The sequence below is a fragment of the Netta rufina genome (assembly GCF_964035555.1).
Source record: "Netta rufina genome assembly, chromosome: 8".
Lineage (NCBI taxonomy): Eukaryota > Metazoa > Chordata > Aves > Anseriformes > Anatidae > Netta > Netta rufina.
The window spans coordinates 18814618-18831519 of NC_140131.1; positions in this window are offsets into that span (position 1 = coordinate 18814618).

The following is a 16902-nucleotide window of genomic DNA, read 5'->3' on the forward strand; positions in this document are numbered from 1 at the left end:
CTTTCAGTGAGATAAAGAAAAACATATATTACAGTCTTGAAATTACACATAATGCTCAATCTGTTTTTCAACTAATGAGAGTATTTTTCTATATTTTAAGTATTATTTTTTAATAGTGCTAAAATATTAGGGCTTATTCTAACCCTGCTCATATTCCTGTTAGAGTGAGTATGAACTGGAGTACTTTACTTATACCATTCATAAATGCCAATGCCTTGAACAGAATTTGTTCACAGAGCCTTGCAAAAACTTCCACTAAAGTTCCACAAATCAATCAAACAAACAGCAGCTTTCAGGAACTTTTATTTCTACTTCTATGCAAGATTGTCACCACATACTATACAGTTATTTACTTCTGCCAGAGACCCAGAAACTGCGAGGTAGAAAATCTAATGACCCAGAGTGGTTTCTTTGTAAGCACATGGTCTTGAAAAGAAAACCTGATATAGAATTGGTTCTTAATAAAAGCTTTAGTGTTCATGGAAATACTTCATACTAAATAATCCTCTTAACAAATGTCAATGTGCATTGTGCAAGTTCTCCCCATTAGTCATTAACATGTCAGGCTTTAGCATCTTTGCCATACAGCTTTATAAGGGAAATTCATTTTAAGAATATTCGGCCAATGTAAGCATTCTTTCAGCTTCAAAAGGTAATATGTCTTCTAATTTTTTTATGTATTTGTCATACATGCATACTGTGCAGAAGTACACATTACTTCATAGAATGAAGCTTTAAATATTTAAAGAATGCACACTTTTCTGATGTTAATGGATAGTTTTCATTGTGACTCAATAAGAAATTGCAGTGGAGTTCTTAGATTTCAGATCTGTTTGCCTCTCTTTTGTGGCAAGTTTACAATGGATTCTATTGAACTGCTGAGCTCTGACAGTCAACGTAACTGAATTACACAATGGTAATCTTAGTATGTTGCAAACATGCATCATATACATATATTTTCTTATGACAAGGTGCAAAAGGTGCTGTGCTGGAAAAATATAGTAGTGTTTCTGCCACTCATTCATTTTCACTCCCACAACTGTTTTGTTATTAAACAATGAATGAAGTAATGAGGAACCCTCTTACTAGTTGGCCTAGCAGGAGAGCACAGAGACTCAAATATGCTTAGTGGTAAAGCAAAAACAAGAGTAGTAAAGAAAAAAAGAGTTAATAAGATTCTTTCTTGGTGGTTAGCAATTGGGAGCTCCATATTGACAGAATCACAATCAAGCATCAGGCAAACAATCATTGCATTCCTGTGTTCACAATGGAAGAAATTACAGCATAATAACAGCATTATCAGCAGTGCTGCTAGAAAGCTTCATCACTGTTATATGCAGCCAGATTATAATAGCCTACATGTAAAGAGAATGTAGGAGAGGAAGACAGCAGGCATCCATGCTCTGTATTTGCAGAAGAGAGCACAAGAGGCTCATTTTCCTCAAGGTGCGTGTGAATTTAGAGCTCACAGGACCGGGCTCTTCCAATTGCTGTGATGAACTTGTGTGTGTACAGCAGTTTTAGGAAACATTCACTCTCTCTGATTGTGATGCTACATGACCTCTTAAATATTCCAAAACCTCAAGAAGAGCTCAGCTAGAGCGGTTCTTCTGCAATGTCACAACTCCACCAGTCTCTAGAGGCAGATTACTTTTAGACTAAATTGATAGCTAGTTTTTGCGCTCCTGGTATAGTAGTTCAGTGCAGGAGCAATGTTCCTTGTTCCTCTGCTTGTCCCCTGGTTGCAAAAAGAAAATAAAAATGTACTGCACTTTTCTCTGTTTGTTCCCAGAATTCCAAATCTTTTTTCTTTTTGTCTTAATAGTTCAGGTCCATCATACCTATCTGAACTTCCTGGAAATGAAGTAGACATTAATACATTAATTCAAAATGATTAATTGAAACATTACTTCTGGCACAGTTACAGATACTTCAGCTTTTTATTGATTTGAGTTTGGCATTGACACCTAGCTTTTCTTGCCAGTGTTGATGAGAGAATAAGACCTCATTACTAAAAAAAACAAGGAGCTATTGAGGTGAATGTACATATGACATATACAGTCTCTTAAATAACCCCACCTTAAGAGATCTGTCAGAGTTGTTTTTATTCACCAAAACAGTTCAGAAAGCTTTTCAGCTTTTTCCTTTAAATCTAAATATCTCATGAAATTGTGTCTGTTTTGATTGTCTTTCTCACAGAAGAGTTTTGAAATCCACTCATTGAGAAGATGAAATGAAAACCAGACCTCTCTGAGCAAAAAAATAGACTTTTTTTTTTCAGAACTGTGTTGTGTTGTTTTTTTTAAAAAAAAAAAAAAAAAAAAAAAAAAGCTTTTTAACAGGGAAGTAGTGGAGTTACCATCGCTGGGGGTGTTTACAAAAAGGTTGAAACTGGTGCTTAGGGACATGCTTAAGTAGGTGACATTGGTAGTAGGGTTATGGTTGGACCAGATAATCTTTAAGGTCTTTCCCAACGTTAATATTTCTATGATTATATGATTAAAAATTTTCTCTGAAGTGGAATGCAAAAAGAATTAGAAAAATCACAGAATAGTATTTCTGGTCTCCAGCAATCTCTATTATTCACATAGCTGTTAAACAGAATCTTCCTGAAGTTCTTGGTTAACTGTTTTCAGAAGAATAAATACATATGATTTTATCTGAAAATTGAAGAAAACAAAATACCAGAAAGAAGAGGGGGGGGGGGGCGGGAATAGAACATTTATATAAAGGAAGAGACTTAGAACCAAAGGATGACAACTAACCAGAACAGAAGTATTACTAGACCTTATGCTCACCAACATAGATCATTAAAGAGGTCAGGATCAGAGGCAATCAGGGCAGCATGATCATGCACTGGTAGTTTTGATCTGGAGGGGTACGGATGGGCATAGTGAAGATTCAAGTCAGGACACTGAACTTTAGGAGGCTGAAATTCCAGATGCTTAAAGAATCAGTGGATAGGATCTACTGGGAAACTATCTTTACATATAAAGGAACAGATCAGAACTGGCAGCCCTTTAAGGACTCTTTTCATAGAGTGCAAGATTTCTCAATAGACATGGACATGGAGAAGGCTGAGGTACTCAGTTTTCACTAGCAGCCACTCTTTCCACCACATCTCTTAAGTCTCTCAAGTCCCTAAACTTTCAGACAGGTACTGGGGGAGTGAAGCTCCTCCACATTTTTAGGAATGCTAAAATCAGTACTACAGTAGCAATACTGCATTACTGGAACTATTAATGTTTAATATCTTAATTGGTGACATGGACAGAGGGACTGAATGCACCCTCATCAACTTTGCAGATAACACCAAGGTGAGTGGTACAGGTGATATCTAAAGGTAAGGGATGCCATCTAGAGGGACCTAGACAGGTTTGAGAGGTAGGCACATGCAACTCTTATGAGGTTCAACAAGGCCAGGTGCAAGGTGCTGCAGCTGGGTTGGGGCAATCCCAAACATCAGTACAGACTGGAAAAAATGGATTGAAAGCAGCCCTGGGGAGAAGAATCTGGGGGTGCTGATGAGAACGTCAGCATGAGCTGGCAATGTGTGCTTGCCACCCCAAATAGCAACTGACTCCTGGGCTGCATCAAAAAGAAATGTGGCCGGCAAGGCAAGGGAGGGGATTCTCCCCCTCTACTCTATCCTCATGAGGCCCCACCTGGAATACTTCATTGAACTCTGGGGCCCCAGCACCAGAAAGAGATGGACCTATCAGAGCAGGTCCAGAAGAGGGTCAAAAAAAATTTCAGAACACTGGAGCACCTCTCCTATGAAGAAAGGCTGAGAGAGCTGGGCTTGTTTAGCATGGAGGAGAGAAGGCTCCAGGGAGACCTTATGGCAGCCTTTCAATACTGAAAGGGATCTTATAAGAAAGATGGAGAGAGTACTTACAAGTGCATGTAGTTTTAGGACAAGAGGTCATGGTTTTATGCTGAAAGAGGGTAGGTTTAGATCAGATATAAGAAAAATTATTTACTCAGGGTGGTGAGGCACTGGCACAGGCTGCCCAGAGAAGCTGTGGGTGCCCCCATCCCTGAAAGTGTTTAAGGACAGGTTTGGGCAACCTGGTCTAGAGGGAGGTGCCCCTACCCACAGCAGTGGGGGTGAAATTAGATGATCTTTAAGGTACCTTCCAACCCAAACTATTTTGTGATTCTATGATTCTATGCTGGGCAGGTGGGTTGAAACTAGAAGATGGTTAAGGTCCCTTTCAACCATTCTGATTCTATGATCCTAGAACAGCTGTGTAAGCCTGAGGTAAGTACTGCACCTGAACTGAAGGTCTAATAAAGCCTAATTCAAGAATTAACAATCTACCAATATAGCAAGGGAAATGGAAAAGCTCTAGAGGTGTCTGGAAGTTAATGATGCAGCATTGTGGTAATGACCAAATCAAATTCACAGTTCTCACTGCAAAAATACACTAAAACTGAAGTACTTCAGGATAAGGCTGTCTCATGCTGCTTGGTGCATTACTCCTCCTGATGTATTTATTATTTTTTTTCCCTGTTTATACTGCTAACTGGAAGTCCTGCACATAAATGCATTCTAGTTGTCAACCACCAGCTACTTAATAATTTTAGAACTTTGTAGTCCTATTGAACCTGCTTTGGCAGGGGGGTTGGACCCAATGATCTTTCAGGGTCCCTTCCAGCCCCTACAGTTCTGTGTTCTGTGATTCTGTGAAATCAGACCTGGCTGAACATTGACCTAAATGGAGTGCAGTGTCCCCCATGGGAAATGAACTGGTGAGATATTTAAACTAAAAAGATCCCTTGCAACAGAGGCAGATTATCTGTATACTTCTATAAACTCTCCTGTATGTGTGTTTGATGGTGACTGCTATAATTCTGATATTAAATAATAACTCGAGATTCATATGTCAAGCAGAAATAGATGTTATTCCCTGGACTTCTATTTATATTTTTATTTACTTAGTATACTAAATTAGTATCATTTTCCCATGTAGGGATACTGTTTTACTGTGACACATGCATAACAATCTGTTTTTAAGTCTTGTTTAGATTTTCCAAAAATGCAGTGCCCAATTCATAGCCTTGTTGCCTGTCCGACTGACTGGACTGCCTATAGAAAAAGGCAGTCAGTCTATCATAGGTATGGAGATACCTACAGATCTGAATAGATGCTAAGAGGGAAAAAAAAAAAAAAAAAAAAAAAAAAAAAAACATTATAATAGGAATATATAACACAAGAGTTCAACGGAAAATCAAGTTATTTATCATTAAGAAAGGCTTAAAGCATACAGATATTTAAAAAGACAAAAAGACAGTTAAAATGTTTCTATTCTCATGAGCTCTGAATATATGTAACATGAATAATTTTAAATCAAAGTCTCTGTTGATCTGGAAGGCCTAACTGAGTTTAGCTTCTGTCTTATGGATCTTCAAGGAGTTTTGATTTCAGAATAATTGTTTATGTATTTATTTATTTATACAGGCTGAGTAGCAGCATATAGCTCCTATCTTTTGAGCAGCCTTAAATATATATATATGTAATTCCAGACTGGCCCATAATATAAGGATAGAATTTCATTGTCAAGGAAATAAGGATGGCAAATTTAGAACTTGAAAGGAAAGGGATAAGAGATTTGTTCTCTCACCAGCTGGCCACAGAGAAAGCTTGTTTTCTTGGGAGCACTAAAAAAAAAAAATCTTCATTTGACAGCAGATCTGAAAAGGTGGTCACAAAATAAACAGTGCTGCTAACAGGAGCTGTCACCATGCTTAATACTGATGAGTAGTAATTAATGCGGATTCTTTCAGGCAAGACTTGCAGGCTCAAATGGTGCTTAGTGATTCATGGAGGGAGAGGAAAGTGAGAGAGAGAAACTCTGAATGTGAATTTACCCCGTGTTAAAGTCTGGCAGCAACAGTCCACAGAGCCTTCAGCAGCAATGAAGTGACTCTGTGTATTTATTCACATTGGAAAATGCTTTAAAGGCAAGAATATTCACACTTACTGGAGATGAACAAAATACATTCTTATTCTCTAATATACTTTGTACCTGAGGGCAATTTAGATCTTGATGGAAAATCTCAACTTTCTGGATCATTGTTTAGAAACCACATAATAAGATTATTTTGAGGTTTATAAGTTAACTATGTGGTGGTCTAAGAATGAATCATTGAGAAAAAAGTTGATATGGATGATGATTGAAAAGCACTATTTTAATACCTTTCATTTAGCTCAAGTGCCAACAGTCTGGAGAAATATATTTTAATAATAATAATATGTAAGGTGTAAGATGTAAAATATAGGATATAAATTATGATAGATATAGATGTTTTATGTGTGAGAACCTTTTATCTCTTAAATTTTAGATGGAGGTGCACTAAGGTTGCATCTCATTATGCTCAGACAATCTGTCATGCTGTAGAAATGTTTATGCACTTTGGAAATACAGTACAAAATTCCACAGTTGTCTTTATGATATTTTTAACATTGATTTTTTCAACATATGGATACTGTAATTTATAATAATGCAGAAACCAAGAGAGTGTGTTTTACATCACTGATAGGTTTTACACAAATCTGTGCATCACATAATAGTGACTATCAAACATAGTCCCACTGATATCAGGGGAGATAAAGCTGAGCTCTTCTTGGATTTTTAGCTCTTGTAATGCTACAGCATACAAGTATAACTTGTTAGCCATTCTCATAGTATTTAAAAGCACTGTAAATGTGTTGCTTTGCTACCTATTTCAGCTAGATGAAAAGTGCTCAAGGATGTCCTGCTTGTTAGATTCCTTAAAGAGTTATCAATCAGGAAACTAAAAAGTATGTCTTGTGAAGAATTTCTGAATGGGGTAGTTATTTGATGTGATTTACCCTTCAGCTATCTGTAGGCTCTGTATGGTTCAGCAGTAAAATCTGAGGATTTAATCTTGGATTAAGTTTTGTGGCTGGGTGACCTACTGGTAATTTATTCTTTAGGAAACACAGATAATGACAGATCTTTGTTCTGTGTATTGAAGACATATATTTCCCAATATAAAGTCAAGTTGGGGAAAATATTTTTTTTCAATTAAAAATAAAAGTTGAATAGTGAGAAATAAAGACAAATTAAATCAACACCTTCCCATTAACTGCTTCCCATGTTCAACTTCACTTACAGTTCATCTACCACCCTACACCCCAAGTGACGCAGGGGAATGGGGAATAAGGGTTCTGATCAGTCCATCACAATTCCTTTCTGCTTTTCCTTCCTTCTCACAGCTTTCTTCCCCTGCTCTTGTGTGGGTTGAGCCACAGGGCTCAATTTCTTCAGGATAAACTTGCTTTGGAAAAGGTCCTCCATTGGCTGCACTGTGGGTATCTGCTCTAGTGTGGTCAAAACCAGTATCTTCATCTCAAGCAACCAAGAACATTACAGAGTGCAAAATTTTTTCAATATAGAAATTAAAGCTCCATGCAGCAAAGAAATAATGGTTAATTGATTACTTATGAGCTTCCTAGTGATTAAAAAATAAATAAATCAGTAATCAGAGAGATGTATTAGCATAAATTACATATGCTTAGCATAATAGCAAAAACACCAACCATGTGATACTCTGAATCTGACTTAAAAACATGAGAATGTATTGTTAAATTAACGACTCAAATTTGTTTAAGTCTATTGATTTTGATCTTTCACTCCAGACAATTTCAGCTGCACATAGGTTGCACTGAGAGAAACAAGTGCAGTGAAAAGGTGTTAATCTGCCACAGGAATGGGAGATCACAGAATCACAGAATGATGTTGCATATCAGAAACTTTGGTGGCTCTGGCAGCTTGGAAAACTTTTTTCTTTTAGTTTGAGCCTGGTATGGAACGTGCCATCTGGAAGTGTATTTCCTAGTGTATTCTTGTTTCATTACTAATTATTTCTACCTAGACATGAGGACTAGAAACTTAACATTTTTAGTGTGTGTAATGAAAACTCCCTTAGTGAAAGCTCCAAGACCTGTGCTTTAAAACATTAATCAGGTATCTTCAGACTTACAGTAAAATCCCTTAGCTGGCAAAATATCAGCACTTCCCAAACAAGTTAGTTCAGCCTGCCTGCTAAGAGGAGAATATACATTTGTTACAGGGAAATTCAAAGAAAATCAAGAGAAAACAGCTAATAAAAATGTGAATTATTTTATCTGTATGATATGTTTGGCAAAATGTTAATTCTTTCTTTTAAATAAACATCAATCAGAAAGTGCCTCCCCAAAGCCACAAGGCAACCAAAGCATTCATAGATGACTCTTGATCAATTCTTATAACAGGCTTTTTCCATGAAGTACATTTCACCAAGTGTGCAAAGTGCAGCTCCCTGATCTCAGCTTAATGCATTTAATAAAACCTAATGAAAAATTTGTAAACTTAATGAAGCACTCTGGAAATGAAAATAAAGGCAAGCCAATCTTCTTCTAAATGGAAACTAGACTATCATAGTAGTACTACTGAAATAACTGAAATAATACTAAGCTTATAATGTGTCTTTTGGGTTCATCAGTAGGTTTTCAAGTAGAACAGAGTATCATAAAAATACTGTTACATTAAATAAAAATGATCACAGATGCATAAATAGTGCCAAACTGATTCAGAACTATGCTCTAATTCATTTTTTTTTTTACTACTGACAGTGTCCAGTGTCATATTTCTCTGAAAATGGTGGGGAAAAAAAAGGGGGGGGGGAGAGAGAAATAAAATTGTTTGGGATAAAATTGATATCTGGATCATTTTTACAGTTACCTTGTCATTTCCTTCTCTTCTCCTCTCCTCTCCCTTAATATACACATTAGCATCTCTGGAAGCTTCAGTCCGATAAAGGTCCCAGTTCTGCAGAAGCCAGGTACAGGCACCTTCTCTTTCTGGAAAGGCTATATATGAGCCCCTTGAACACCTGTAAATGAGGTTCAATTAACTAATGAAAGCCTTTGCTGCTTTCCTAGGAAGTGAAAGCTGGGAACAGGTGCCTTCCACTGTATTTAATTCATTTTATATGAATTCTTGCATGGTCATATTGTATAGCTTTACCTTGTGAATTTATGATAATTTTTTAAGGAGAAGAATGATCTCATTCTTATTGAAACAATAAACTCCTTAAAATGAATGGTCTTCATCCACAGCATTTTGTCTGTTTTCTAGTTGTTTGATGTCTGCTAGCACAAGCAGTGAATAAGCAGATATCCAGGACTTGGTACTTTTGGGGACATTTTCAGAGTCAAGTTTAGAGTAACTTGAACCGTTGTTTCAGCAGAAAGGTTTTCCATTACTGTGAATGTACTAGAAGCTCTTGAATAAGGTCAAGTGAGATGTGGCAATATAGTTTGTACATATGGACAATTCATCCCGTATTATAAATATGGGCCTTGTTTGGCGTCATGTAAGTAAGTATAAAAAGTGCATTTTCACTGTTTTATCCAGGTCATCTCATGTCATCAGATTCATCCTGATGCTTTCTGGCTAGGACATGCATCACCTGAAGCATGCCTAATTCAGATACATGATTTATGAGGTAGGCTGGATTCACTGAGTTTAATTTGATTTAGTGAAAATTCTGAGAACTTACCAGGGGAAAATCAGTTATAAATCAAAACATCATATTTCATAAGATTTTACATTTTCTCCTAATATTTTAAAAATATTTCCTTAAGGCCTGATTCTACGGTAGTTTTCACGTTAAGCTGCGTTACACTTTCCTGGATTTAAGTACAACAAATAAGGAAACTTCCTTCATGAGCATTCAGCGGCTAAACATGGGCTTTGATTATTTCTTACACAGGTGATGCTTCGTAAGGTTGAATTGTTTTTGTTTGTTTGTTTGTTTGTTTGTTTTTGGTGGTTGTTGTTGTTGTTATTATTTTGTTTGTGTGTGTGTTTGTTTCCCTACGTTCTCATTTATATTGCAGGTTTTCCTAGGGAATAGCCCTAATTTCAGCAGAGTTGGCACAGATGACATTAAAAGATTTTTAGAAGTTCTGCTCATTTTCCAACATGGCTTGATTAGTCACGCTGTCCAACATTATACATGTAACCTAGGTTATGCGCATATGATTTTTGGGTAAATGGTGGCCAGGTGTAGTCTATTAAGATATCTGAAAATTCTCTTCAGGTCTTTATCATAACTAGAAGAAGCCCAGGCTTTCATCTTAAAAATATATATAATAATAATTTTAGATGCTTTACATTTTATGAAATGAATACCTCCATAGAGGTATGAATGGCTTCAGGGATCTGACATTACCTTATAGCATTGTGGCAAAAAGCTTACATACAAAGCAACTTCTGCTTCTCATATATTGCTTGTATAGCACTATATATAGCGCTATATATAGTGCTTAGGTAGAAATTACAAGTGTTAACCTCAAAGTCAAATATTCTTGCTTGCAGGGGGATTACTACCTAGTATACCTCAGCTCTTTATGTAACAGCTTTTACTAACTTTATCAGAGTCTACAAGTTGCCTCTTAAAGAAAAGAGTAACTAGGCAAATTCAATGAATGCCTGAATGTACTTGTGTGTATATATGTGTGTCTAATCCAGCTATTTTAATAAATAGTCGCATAAAGATTTTCAAATCAATGTGGGATGACACTGAAGTGACAATCATTACAATTTATTTTAATAAGAGAATGTGACGGGACTTTCATTGCTGTTAAATTTTTTTCAGATGAAGGAAAAAGACCTTTCATGAACATATTACATTTACACTAGGACTTATTAGATAAGTCCTAGAAAATACCACTGGTATTTTCACTCTAATTCAGTAGTGTCTGTTCATTTTGATTTCTCAAAATGTAAATACTGAGAAATGGTATATAAATAATTAGTAATTTCCCATGTTGGTAAATAAAGTCTGATTTGTAACTAAAGTCTGACTTTGAGGTTTTCTCTGGTCCAGATAAGATTTTAACTAAGAATTTCCATTTTGTCATTTGTGTTGACAAGTCAGCACTTTAAAGCACCTAGCAATTCAGTCCCCTTCTTAACTTTGTAGATTCAAATATAAAAAACAGAAAAATAAACAAACAAATGAAAATTGTAATATATCTGTCCTGCAGCTAAACATGAACTTTCATATATAATGCTGTCAAAGTAGTCCTTTCAAGAAAGGCTGATTTTGGTGTTGAAATCTTAAACACTGAATGTCAATGAAATAAATTAATTGAACTTCACTGAAACAAAGCCAGTTAAAAAACATATTCACTTTCAGATAACCAATACATTATAGAATTATTATCTAGTTTAATATTATTTTTAAAATAAAATTAGATTTAAAATATCTAATTTTTAATTATCTAATCTAATTATCTAATCTAATATTATTATATAACATATAACTCTTTGGCATGTCTTTTAAAAGCATATGGTTAACGTTGTTACTAAATGATACAACTCTGTTATATTGTTGGAATAAAATATGAAATGCTTTCAGCTTCTGAGAACAGGTTAAATTATTTTTTTTTCATTGAGCAAAAATTTATACATTCTATATCATGTCATCTCCTTTTTAAACTGTCTTAACTACATTTTACATTTGGTGGTGGTGATGGTTTTCATTTATTTGTTTGTTTAGTGGTGAGGAAGGACTTGGAAAATATGTAACTGAATGCAATCATATATTTTATTTAAAATTATATAGAAAACTAACTCACATTAGAGTAAATTTCTCTCACATTACAATGCTTTAATTCTGTAGGTAAAAGAATTATGCCCTAATAAATAACTGGCATACCCAGTGACTAAAGTGGAGGAGGTTGTCAGTAAAAAAAGGCACATAAAAGAACATATGCACTTTTATAATGTTAATTATCTTTTGTTTTTCTTTCATGCACATGTTTAATACTTAAAGTTTCTTCCACACCGAGAGGGAAAGAAATATATAATTTTTATTTTTTTTTTGCTCAAAATCAATTTTGGCAAATTATCTCATGTCACAGTCACACCAAGCAATAGTACCTAAACTTTATATTTCAGGTTTCCTGTTGTATTTATCCTTATTGTATCTAAGTGTTCTTGGACTGAGTTACACACCTCTGATGAGATCCCAAAGACACTTTCAGAGATTCTTTGTTCTTCCTCTTTCACCTTCAGAAGAACCATAGATTGTTATGCACACACCCAGCTTTGCTTTAATCCTTTAATCCTTTTTTTTTTTTTTTTTTCTCCTTTCAGTTCAGAAATGACAGAAGCTGGACCTTCTCACAGGAGTGATTTTTTCCAAAGCAAAGCCATCTCCACTTTCCAGGTGCCTCTTCTCTCTTTTCTGTTTCCTGTATGTTGACGAGGCGATATAGAATAACTAGTGCAGCAGTGTCCTAAGAGCAGATAAGCCTCCATCATCCATCTTTACCAGCATGGTTGTTTAGAATCATAGAATCACAGAATCATTAAGGTTGGAAAAGACCTCCAAGATCATCTGGTCCAACCACCTCCCCAGCCACTAATATCACCCACTAAATCATGTCCTTAAGTACAACATCCAACCTTTCCTCAAAGTGGGGAGTTTTAGATTAGAAAAAAAGCAATTCTTTACTATGAAAAGTAAGGCTCTGGAACAGGTTGCCCAGAGAAGGTGTAGATGCCCCATCCCTGGAAGTGTTCAAGGCCAGGCTGGATGGGGCTTGGAGCAACCTCGTCAGGTGGGAGGTGTACCTAGATGGAATTAGATGATCTTTAAGGTCCCTTCCAATGCAAACCATTCTGTGATTCTATTAATCTATGCCGGGCTAAAATGTACCATAAAATAAGAGCATTTTGTATGTTGAAAAAGAGACATTGACATTCACATTACTATCAAAAAAATAAAAATAAAATAAAATTACCTGTGTGGAAAGAAATAGTTTCACCATTCCTGGAAGTTATTCATAACCCCAACCTTAATGTTGGTTATGAGAGGAAAGAAAGACATTAGGAGTCCTGCTCTTCAAGATACATGTACTCCCAAAATGGAGTAGTCTGTGGTGTGGCTATATATTATATATATATATGTGTGTGTGTGTGTGTGTGTATGATCCTATAATCTCTCAGAAAGCCATACACTCCACTTTCACATGGGTACACTGACATTATATAGTTATAGGTTGCTTCAGGAGTGATCTGTATGTGTAATATTAGATTATTATACTACATCTAGAATAGGCTTTTCACTTACTGTATGAAGGTCAATGTGTGGATTTGAAGTCAGTTGTGCAGCCCTGTAAACTGCCTGTGCTGTAAATCTCAACAAAGTGCGTATGGTATTAATAATACTTTACTAGCTGTGTGTCAAGGTCTATCATGTCACTGATTCTCACACAAAAGGAGCCATGATATGTTGTGTTACCAACTTCTATGACACCCAGGGTAAGTTTGGCTTTTTTTTTTTTTTTTTTTTTTTTTTTTTAACTACAGTGAGATACAGGTGTTCTCTTCCACATGTTTAAAAGCCTAGTAAAATGATACCATTTCCCTCTCCACTTTTTCTTAGGTTCTAAACTGCACTCTAGCTGTCTTGTCAGGAACTCCTGGTACACCACCTGGAGCATGCTCCCATTAATAAAAGTGACTGTACCAGAACAAACAATAGTTCAGATTCTGCCATCTACCTGTCAAAGAAACAACAGCCAGAACAAACAATAGTTCAGATTCTGCCATCTACCTTTCAAAGAAACAACAGCCACTAGATTGCAAAATCCATTATCATATCACACCACCCATTTCCTATTACACCTGCCATGCAAGACATGCCGTAACTCAGTAGGACAGCAATGTGTGTTGATCAATTTTCTTTCTTTGTGCTGTGCAATATTTTGTTTTGTACCAATATGCACTGTGTTTTCAAGCAAATAACATTTTGATTTTTATAGCACCCTCCTTCATGTATGTCTCTGTCCTCCTGTGTAAACTGCCTGGCTGCCTATCCAGCCTGGAAAAAATTCCTTACTTTTGCTTCTTTAGTCAGATAAGGTATCCGATGAGTCAATTGCTTTCACAATTAATGTAGTCAGCTTATGCATACTTTAGGAAACAAAGGCTCTTCCTTCAAATATTTGTAAAGACAAAACTGTCCTGTGGCAAAGGAAGTAACACCGTAATTCCGGTTTAGGCATTGATAAGGTAGAAAATCATTATTATCCTTTGTTCCTGTAATAAAACTTATAGATGTTAGCTTGGCTTCTTGAGTCTTTGAACATAGTCTGAACTGTGTTTCCTTGGAAAAGATTATTATAGAAGTTTGTCACTGGTTGTGTTTTTGTTTGTTTGTTTGTTTTTATTTTTACTGGATAGCGGTTGCCTTCACTTAAGCAGGAAGGTTACTGTGTTATAATGAATATCTATCTGGTTATTGTGCCTATAGTCACTAAAGTTTTTTCTGAGTTTTTTTTCAGGTTGTTATCATGCCATCGCATAAATTACTATAATTTGCTTGTCTTTTTTTTCAGTTTATAACAGCATGTAATAAAAGCAGTAGTGAATGCAATGGAGAATGAACAGCAAAAAAGCAAAGAGCAAGGATCTGAGGTATATCATACACTAAACAGAGGAAAGATATGTTATGTCTGAGTAAAAATGAGTGTACATATGTAAACCCACAGTTCCTTCTTATCCATAAGTGAATTCATATCTAAGTAAACAACAACAAAAATATTATGCCTTGAGTTCTTGTCTGTTTTGACTTGTCCAGATTTTTTATTTTTTTCTCTTTTTATTCACCCTTAAGTTCTCTTTGAAAACACAGAAATATTTCAAATAGAAAAGTATCAAGAGGGAAATATCATTGGCTCCCATTTGTAATGTGAGAACCTAATAAATTCTGTGTTTTTGTTTGTTTGTTTGTTTGTTTTGTTTTGCTTGTTTGTTTGTTTTTCCTATTCACTTATGATTTTCCTTTTATATTTTTCTTTATTCCCTTACTATTAAAAGAACGCCCTGGTTCCAAAGTCTGTAAGTGGCCGATAGGATTTTTTTCAGTTAAATACACTTAATGTGTTGTGTAATAATTGTCTGTCTTAATCCTCTTTTGGTTTCATCTTTTCTGTGTACATATTTGGGTCTAGAGAAGAACTTTTATTCTCAAAAAAAAAAAAAAAATGAAAAAAGAAAAAGAAAAGGAAAAGAAAAAGGAAAAGAAAAAGAAAAAGAAAAAGAAAAAGAAAAAGAAAAAGAAAAAGAAAAAGAAAAAGAAAAAGAAAAAGAAAAAGAAAAAGAAAAAGAAAAGGAAAAAGAAAAAGAAAAGGAAAAAGAAAAAGAAAAAGAAAAGAACTGTTTTAGGAAGGAATTTGAAAAAGGGGAAAACATCTCAGGTGATTTGCCACAACATAACAGTATTTTCCTTAGCAAAGGGATAACATGTGAGTGCTTTATCACTGCACCACATTTCTAGTGTAATTTTTATTTTCTACGAACATAATAGGATTTCTTGCTTTTTGTATATTTTGTTACACCAGTCTTCTGTTTATTTAAGAAGACTACAAGAGGGACTGACTAGTCAAATCAAATTGTCTAATTCTGCATTTTATTACAGTTACGAAAGACATGCCAAATGAAAAACTTGAAGATAAGGAGTAGTAAGAATCTTAACTCTTAGTCTTAGTAACGTAAGCCAGGATTTTGATACAGACAAAGAGACGGAGATGCATTATTTATCAGCAAAAGAAAGCTGTGAGTAGAAACCAAACAGGAATTCTAGAGGCTGATTTGGGGAAAAAGGTTAACTTTAGTACCGCTAGGCTTCCTGGTATAGGAAGTATAAGGAATTATCTGAATATGTGTTGGTGAAATAGGACATGTTATAACTATATGATGAAATCAGGAGGGAGATGAAAGAAGAAAAAGAAAATTCTCTGTTGTAGCGGAGTTTTTGAAGTGTTTCTGACCATGCATTTTAATTTTCTTACATATTTAATTTGCTTACAAAACATAGCATTTCTTTTGCTGTTGTGGTCTACCTAGAAACAAACTGAAGAGTGTACCTTAAGTTCAGACTAGGATGCAATTCAGAATTAAATTGTAAAATAACTAAATTGAAATTAAATTGAAATTAAATGAATTTAAATTGAAATTAACTATTTTTTTTTCTTCATGTGCAAGCACATAAATAGTGGTTTTATATGTAAATTCTGTTCCATTAAAAATATATATATATATCTTTACATAAATGGCATGAATTCAGATTTCACATAAAGAGGTGTTACCAAAAGACTTCACATCAATTTCCTTCATTTTATCCTATATTTACTTAGAAAGACTTCTGAAAGCACAGCCATTTGTAGTATTCACTGCTTGACAGATGCAGCAGAGATTTCTTGGGAGTCCCAAGTTATGCCATCTTAGACGCTTTTTTTTTTTTTTTAATGTTTAAAATATCAAATAACTTAATTCTGATCCACAAGTATGCACCATAGTTAATTCATTTCATTAATAGATAATTACATTTATTTTCTCCTTCTGCTTTTTAAACTAGATTAAAAAACTGCCATGTATATGTAAAAGAGCGTGTTATTTAAAATTGAAAAATCTTGCACTGAAAGTTTATTATTTGTACATAAGACAAAAAAATCCACTTATTAAACACTTGTATTGTTAGAGAATTTTTTTGGTTGAACTTGAAGCTTGTCAGCATGGATGATATTTAGGTAAGTAGTTGAAAATAGATAATTCTATATTAATACTAATATGTGTGTACATGGGGGAAGGGACAATATATACATAGGGTTTACTATTTCTTCTTTCCAGAACTATACAAAACACATAGTCAAAACAAAGGATTATGGAGACTTCTGAACAGGTCTTTTTCTGGAAATGATTGTCTCTTGTAGGTGAGTAATATCAATTTCACAGGCAGGCTCTCACCTGTCTGCTATTGAGCTAATGCAACCTTTCATTACTGTGCATCTCACAATACTAACCTCCTGAC